We start from the raw sequence: 8,232 nt of genomic DNA, 5'->3' as shown, positions 1-8,232 counted from the left end.
GCCGCCGCCGCCGCCGCGGGCGCCCTGGGGCCGAGCCCCGCGCCCCCTCTGGCGCCGAGGCTGTTCCGCGTTTCCTTGACCTCAGCGGGAAATCACGCGTGGAGGCTTCTGGAGCCCGGCTGGCGTCTGGGCAGCCTGGCGTCTTTGGSGACGGGGACGGTGGTCCCAGCTAGCCTGGGGACGGCGCTGCCCTGAGGTGGGCTGAGGGAGGACTCCGGGCATTGCTCGGCCACCAGACCTCACGTTTGAACTTGGAAGCCCTCTTACCCTCACTTGGTACGCACTGTCAGTCTACGTTTGCAGCTTCCATTCAACTCTATGTGAAGGTTCTGTTCTGCTTACAGATTTTTACTACATAAATCACTAAGGAGCAGAGAAGACAAGTGCAGATTGGTAGCGGCTTAAAGATATTGTTGTCCAGAATGAATTGAGAAGAAGGAAATGTTTCCCTCTCTCTGTTCTGTAACGCGTTTTCTGTAGCTCTTTCCGATGCTTGCCAAGACTGAGTCAGTAGTGGGACTGAACCATCCTTGAGCCTTGTCTAACCTCATCATTACGGACAACGTAGAGTTGCTGAGATAATATCAAAGAGCCTCTCCTRCTGGTGTGTGTGCTTTGGCTGGTGTGTACACACAGACAGGACTTCAATTTCCAGTATGAAATTAGTTGTATTAAACGGGTATGCTTCCTGCTGTGAAAAGCCAATTTCTATTCAAAAAAAAAAAATCAAAAAACTTTTCAATTTCTTGCAATTGCTTTCATTCAAAAGCAGTTTCATTCACTCTCAGTGGTTTATGGCCCAGGGGATGGGGATATGAAGTAAATTTATATCTCAATTATACACTTTTTCTGTTATTTTTAATTTTGTTTTTACAGGAAATGTATGGCTAGAGCCTCTGCAGTTTCTTTGATTCAGATTTTTTTTCATTAACATGCTATTTTTCTTCTAGGCATAACACATGTTTCTTTCCTTTCCTGTTACTGTATTCTGAAGCCATCTTGCTGTTGCAAGAGAGCTGATTAATAGAAACTTCTTGCCAGTATTCCATTACTGAAGAGTCACTATTGGGTCAGCTTAGTGGTGGGTTAAATGCTGTTTCCTGTTTGTATGTTTTTTGTTTTAAAATCTCACAGCTCTCCATAAACTTCTGCACAAAGCATGACAATCTTCATGCTAAAAAGACCAAAAAATAAAGAGCTTTTTGGAAGTTGTAGAGGAGGGAAATATAGAGAAGCCAGTTCTAGAAAATACTTCTGAAGTTTTTTCTCATCAGTAAGAATGAATAAGATTGCAGGCACAACAGTCAGGTCTGTCTATGTGAGAATTTCTGTGTTTGAGACCAGTCTAATCAGTTTACCGTGAATGCGTAAGCTCCCATGAGCAGATGAACACCCATTTCTGTGGCCTCTTAAGTCCAGATTTCCAGTCTAATTTTGTTAGAAAATTTAAGATTAACCTATGAAAAAAGGTGGTAAGAAAAGTCTCCTAGCTATTTTTCTACTTCAGAGGACAAGTAGTTTTCTTTGGTGGAAAACCACACATGGCAGTTACTTTGGTTAATGCATACTAAGTAGAAATGGAAACACATCAGAGCTGTTAACTTACTTAGCTCGATGTTGAAACACAAACATGAAAAAACAAGTTCAGACCAAAAGGCACATACATGTTTGTCATTTTACCTGCAGGAGAAGTGTTTTTGCCATCCATAAAATTTTGTGGTTACATTGTTTACTCTTCAACCCATCGCCGCTAGATTGTCAATATGCTTCTTGCAATACATTAAGATTGCAGTAATAGGTATGYGTTTTAACTTGACAATATTGTCTTAATGTTGGCATATCTTTCAATTTGTCTGGCATGAGATATTMGACACTGGGTTACTCTTTTGTCAGCTTATCCAGCAGTTTCATAAGTTTGGAATGTGCAGCCCTGCAAGTATCATGTCAGTTAATTGTTGCTGGCTTAAGCCCTGGTCTTGAAAGTACTTGCAGATGTAAGTTCCCATTACTGTAGCCCCATTACTTGTAAAACTGTTGATCTTTATTATTGTAGGATCAGGATCTTGGCTTATCATCTGTCCTCACAGGAAACTTTACACAAGCTCAATCTCAGAAGAATTGATTGGTAGCTATGTGAACAGTGACAAAGCCTTACAGGAGTTAGCACGAGGCTTTGAGGGTGAATTGGTTTTGTTTAGATTTACAAGTATTTGTTGATTCAGTGATTCTTCCACAATGCATTTGGTCTTGTGATAGTCTTCTAGAGGTCTTTGGTGCAGCAACATGAAATGACTGAACAAGAAGGAAACTGTTATGTCTTAAAAGGCTGAGAAACAGCTACCTCGCCTCTTTGGCAGGGGTGATATATTTCCTGATTTCTGAGGGAGGAGAGAAAATCACCTCCTAGACCTCCATAGGCTGCCACTCCTCTCTTGCATAGCTAAGCATTCTCATAGTGTGTGTGATGGATTTTTTTTATTTATTTTTTTTTGTGTTTGTGTGTGTGTATGTGTGAATTGGTTTCAGGAAGGCATTTCCTGATGAGAATGCTTCACGTTTRCTTTTGAACTTGTAGTGTAAAAAGCTGTCTAGAAAGGAGCTGGGAGTCTGGTAATCACAGAAAGACTTTAAAGAAAACCCTTTTGAGTTAATCTGAGAGAGATTATAAACTTTTGTGAAGATGATACTAATAAAGCATGTCTTTCTACTTATTTTCACATGCACATATGTGGTTTGTTTCCTGTAACATTTACAGATGACCATTGCAAACTCTTACTAACAAAAGCATCTTCCCCTCATCTTATGCTAGAGTGTCTAGAGAAGTTAYGCTGTGTGGTATGTTGAGAAAAGAATTCAAGACAGTGAAGTTCTGGTCTGCAGGTGGGGGGGGATTGTCTTTTTTGTTTTGAGGGTTGTTTTCTTGCTACACTGTATCATTATTATGAAACTTTAAGTAATTACTTATGGTACTGCGTGTTACAAGTATATGTATCGTTAGATGGCTTGCTTAAGATACATGACTGAACTACATCAGATAACAGAATTCTCAGGGCATTGTACTTTTAGGGGTAATGTGTCTCCACAGTATTTCTCCAAGACCTATAGGAAGGTTTTTTTCACTCTTGCCTCTGCAGCCACCAGAACTAGATGAATACAACAACACAAAAAATGCTATCTTCTCCATAAGGTCCCATTTTGAAAGTTATCATTCCTTTATTAAAAAGAGATGCGATTGAACAGTGCATATTTCATTTAACACATGCAGGAATTTGAAAACTATTTTTCCCTGGGCAAGGGATGAATTTTAAACAGGACAAAGTAATAATTAGGGGAGAATGCAGAGACATGRCTTCCTATGAAAAAGAGACAAGATGTTTCTCTCTTTAGCTCAGCATATGTACGAGCAGTCACACTGATAACTGAAATAGATATTTATTGCACTTGCATGTCTGCTCCTWCACAGTAATGAGCCAGTTCTTATGTCTTTTGAGGGATCATTGTAATGGTTGCACGTCTTTGAATCTTCGGCAGAAATATATTTAAATATATGTACAGTGCAGAATAGTCATAATATAGAGTGCAGTCTTCCATTCAGAAATCAAAACTTGTCCTTRGGAAAACTTCTATTTTCATCTTCTCCAAAATTTGTTTTGAGGAGCAGGGAAGARAATAGCTTGGATTCCTATTGTATTGTCCCTCCCCAGTCACACATTAATTTAATTGGACTAAATCAGGGATATCTAACCTGAGCCTCAGTTGGGTCAGCTTAGCACCTGAGCTTAGAGTGCTGTCTAATATTCTTCCCTAAAGAAGTTCTGGCAATTCTTCRCTTCACAGAAAGTGGATGTTCTAGATCTGTTAGTTAAAACTGTTGCAAAGAGCTGAGCTAGATAATTGGCCAAAATAAGTAATTTTTTGGCTAGGTTTAGGAGTAGCTGCTTACTGAATTTCGTTGGTGTATTAGTCGTCTTCGATCTATAATTATGGTAGGGAGATCAGACCTCTACTTCCTTACAATCTTACCTTTTTGGACAGGCTGCTGATAAAACTCTGAGGWGGTTAGGAGATTCCTGTTTTCACCTTTGTTAAGTTTGAAGCTTGTCACTATTAAACTGGCTATTGTYACAGTTTTCTGGATTTTTATTAAGTTATAGCCTTGACTGACAAACCATGCGTCATTAATCTTGCATTACATGATCAGGACTGYTTCTGTCCTAATAGGACAGTAGGTACATTTGAATCAAGAGACACGTTTTGTCTCTCAGGAAATACAAGTGTTTCTTTTTTTATTCTATTTTTTCCTCTCATACTCTTCTAATGTTAATTTGTTGAATCAGGAACTTTCCAATTCATGCTAGCTTTGGATTCTTATGTTTTTAAAGGGTAAGAATTATTTTCCATAGTTAGATACAGCTGCTSCACTGTGAGTGAGATTTGTTTTTGTGATTGTAATTGCAGATTATTTCCATGGATATTTTAGGTCAGAATGCCAGGAGTTGTGCATTCTATTTTTTTTTTTTAGTGACAGATTTGAAGCATCTAATTTATGTGGGCAGTGATACTGTATACTGTGGTATCTGAGCAGTTAGGAATGACCGTGATAATTCCTGCTATCTCCAAGGGGATTTAGGTGCCTAAAGAGACACCATGGAAATGGTTTTCACTCTCTCTGTCATGGAATAACTAAAAAATTGTATCTGTACATGGTGCTGAGATYACTTTACAAAAGCTTCACAATGGTCCTTGTAATCAGATTATGACCTCTGTAGGCTTGATGACATACACTCATCACAACTAAAATACTAGGTTTATGTATACCGAGGTGTCTGGCACAGGCATGCACAGAGGTGTTGCATATGTCACTGTAAAGCAATTCACTAGTATTCTTGATGGTTTCAGTGTGGGGAGATGCACACACACACACACACACACACATATACATATATGTGTATATATCTATGTGTGGGTTTGTGTGTGTGTATATATATATGTATATATATATATATATATACACACACACACAACGTATATATAAATGTGTATGTTATTTACAAACCCCAAATATGAAAGTTAGTGGAATGTATTTAACAGAGACTTCTGTTTCATTATTCTTTCATATTTACTGTTAGTGAGAACACTAGGAGAAACATGGATTTATGCACTTAATTATGAACTGGCCTGTAAGGGCTCTTCAAATGGGAAACCTTTCATTCCAGATATTTTCCTTGAAATATGAAAATGCAGTTTCCATCAGCTCTCACATGGAAGCAATTTGGCAAAGCAGTTTGACAAAACATCAGCCCTATCATTTTAAAAAAATCTAGTGGCCGTGCTGGGTAAAATTTAATATTTCTGATCAGTAAAACCCTCAAAATTTTAGAATTCTGTTCTTTYTTTTGGCAAGAACACCCAGAAGTGTGCATAGATCATGAACAAGGCCTCTAAAAACATCTTTATATGTTTTAACAAGATGCAAGCATTTATTACTTACATTATTTCAGGACATGTGTTGCATGTTTTCAGTCTTTCCTCTAACTGGAAGGATAACAAGCTCTTTTAAAAACCCAGAAACAAATCTCTAAACGTAGCAGCTGGAACTTTAAAAGTAGAGAGACTCAAATTTAGTAGTAGGCAACATTTAGTACTTGTTGAATATGATAAATATGTCTTTCCAAGGTTCTAGGCACTTTTGCAGAGTTGACAGTTCATCTAATGACTTCGCTTATTCAGAAGCAGAATTCAGTCATGAGTTTCTGTATAGATGGAGCACTTTTTATGCTGGGTGAAGGAGATGAGTATTTCACAGACTTTGGAACAGCTATCTTTTGCCGTGTGGGTTGATAGCTTACTGCAAGAGAGTTGTCATACTTTTTAAAGTTCGTTTTGTTTGTTTTTTTCCTCTTCCCCCCCCCCACTCTCCTATCCAATGACTGCATTGCTGATTCCTTTATAAGAGTTGCTATGTTGTTTCAGAGTACTTAGGAGAATTGAGAATCAATTCTTTTGTGGGTTTTTTTTTGCTTTTTCCTTTCCTATCTTGATGATGATAATACATTTGAATGTAGTATTTTAGTAGAAGTTTGTTAAAGTTGGTGGCAGGACAGAAAGATTGGAGACAGGTCAATCATTTCATCTTACCAGAAACGAACTATCTGAAGATCTGCTATGCAGCAATATTGCATTGTGCTGTATTGCATATATACAGCAGTGCTACCATAATGCTAAAACTCAAACATGAAGTATCAACCCCAGTACAACTAAGGATGGAAAAAAAAAAGTCTGTCTTCTGACTGAATTCTAGCAAGTAACTACTCAAACCCAGGGCAGAATAGCATCAACGATATCCAGACCAGAAATCTACCAAAGGAGGCAATTTTTAGTATCGTGATMACTGCTTTTATATTCCAGCTTATGTCTTGTCTCACAGCAAGATTGTATGTTTCCGACACCCTGACCAAACACTGATTACCAAGTTCCAGCTAAGTGATTAGCCCTGACATGCTGCAGAAAAACAACTTGTATTTTGGAGTTTGAATTATTTTCCTCATTCTTGATTTTGGCAGTACTTGGAAAGAAAAGGATGGGCAAGTCCTGTGGCACCAGTGTGCATGTCTGGATCTGTTGCTATATCAGAGATCTTTGTTTAAACTTTTACTCTAAGRAGAGATGATAAGTGTGCTGCAAGACTCATTGTGAATGGTGAGTTTTCGAATAATAAAGACATGAATAAAAGCTAAAGATGTATCAGGAGTTTGAGGCAGAGCCAAATAATTGAGAGGAGAGAGGATAGCAAGAGGAAGTAGGAAGATCTGGGGTTCCTATATATAGTATTTATATGGCCAAAAAAATAAATAAAATGTGAAGGGTGATGGTGTATGGGATTTCTCTCAATTGGGAAAAGAACGTGGATTTAGACTGGGCTTCAGTGGTCTAAACTCTGCCATTAATCCCAGTGCAAATGCACCTTTTCACTGTTCAGCTTAGCCATCCTGAAATTGGCAGGTGAGCTGTATCTTTGGATATTATTCTGCTTTAGCAGATAGAAATAAGGTCATAATGTAGTTTAGCATGCAGTCTTCCTATTTAGATGAGCCTGTGCTGTGCAATTTTAATCATTAATCTTTAAACAAGAGCCCAGAGAAAGACTTAATTCTAAATATATTTAAATTGAGGTGACATAAAATGTCTCTCCAGCTTCATCTTGTGTTAGCATCACATTTTTCATTTAGAGATACACAAAACAAGTAAGAACCATCCTTGGAGGAGGTAAATCTTACTTAACATATCAGTCTCCATTTTCATGTTCAATTCTTACCAGCTAAATAAACTTCTTTCTCTCCAGGTGCAGCACGCTTTACTGTGCTGGAATCTGTCACTGMACTGTCTCTTTCTTCTTTATACAGCCCTTCAGGGCAACATTTTAGATCCTGCAGCACATTCTAGTAAATGTGAAAGTATGCACATTGCTCATTTTCATTTTTTCATGTACTAGCGGTTTAGTAACAAAAAGGAAGGAGAGAGACGGAAGCTGGTTATGTTGTGAACACCTCAGTGTTGTCTGGTGAAATACAGCTTGTAAGACCAAAAAAAAAAAATAGTGGTTTGGTAGGAAGCTTTGTTTCCCCGTTCTATTTTTAACTTCAGCTACTGTAGTGATAGAAATTAATCATCATTCTGGAAATTGTCATTTTTAGGTACATATTTGCATATTTTCCTGTTAAATAAATAATAGTCTATTGAGGAGAAAAAAAAACCAACCTATTTTGAGTTAGTGGCTCATGAACTATGATTTSAGGGTTGTACTCTGAACATATAGAAGAAGAAACTCGTTCTGATCTGCAATGTTCCTTCCATTTTTTACACAYAAATCTTATTGCAAGTTAAAATCCCTTTGAAATGGCCCTTAATCTAATGTTTTATTCACTCTTGTAAATTACTAATTTAAAAGTTTTCCCACACTACTTAACATTATGATGTGAGTGCAGGACAATCTCTTTGTTAGTATATTTTCTAAGATTGTTAAGTCTTCTGTGAAGTAAAAAGTTTTTGTTTAAATCTCCTGTCCTTATGAATTCCACCTCAGAGTCTATTTAATTTCCCTTAACTTTAGCAGATATTGCTTGCATGCATCTAAGTGCTGAGGTTAGCATTCAAACCAGAATGTAGAACGTGTGTGCCGGTTCCTGTAACTGAGCAATACAGAATTAAATTATTAGTTGCCAGTACAATAAC

The 8,232-nt window shown here is 37.7% G+C and overlaps 1 protein-coding gene across 1 annotated transcript in view; it reads left to right on the top strand.

Moving 5' to 3' along the window:
* Nucleotides 1-8,232, top strand: part of SH3BP2 (SH3 domain binding protein 2) — a 39,528-nt gene that overhangs the window by 482 nt on the left and 30,814 nt on the right. The gene's annotated exons all lie outside the window — the stretch shown is intronic.

Source organism: Rhea americana, unplaced genomic scaffold (assembly GCF_003343005.1).
Source record: "Rhea americana isolate MKP2758 unplaced genomic scaffold, rheAme1 scaffold_30, whole genome shotgun sequence".
Taxonomy (NCBI): domain Eukaryota; kingdom Metazoa; phylum Chordata; class Aves; order Rheiformes; family Rheidae; genus Rhea; species Rhea americana.
The sequence above is the reverse complement of the archived record's forward strand: the minus strand, read 5'-3'. Positions and strand labels throughout refer to the sequence as shown.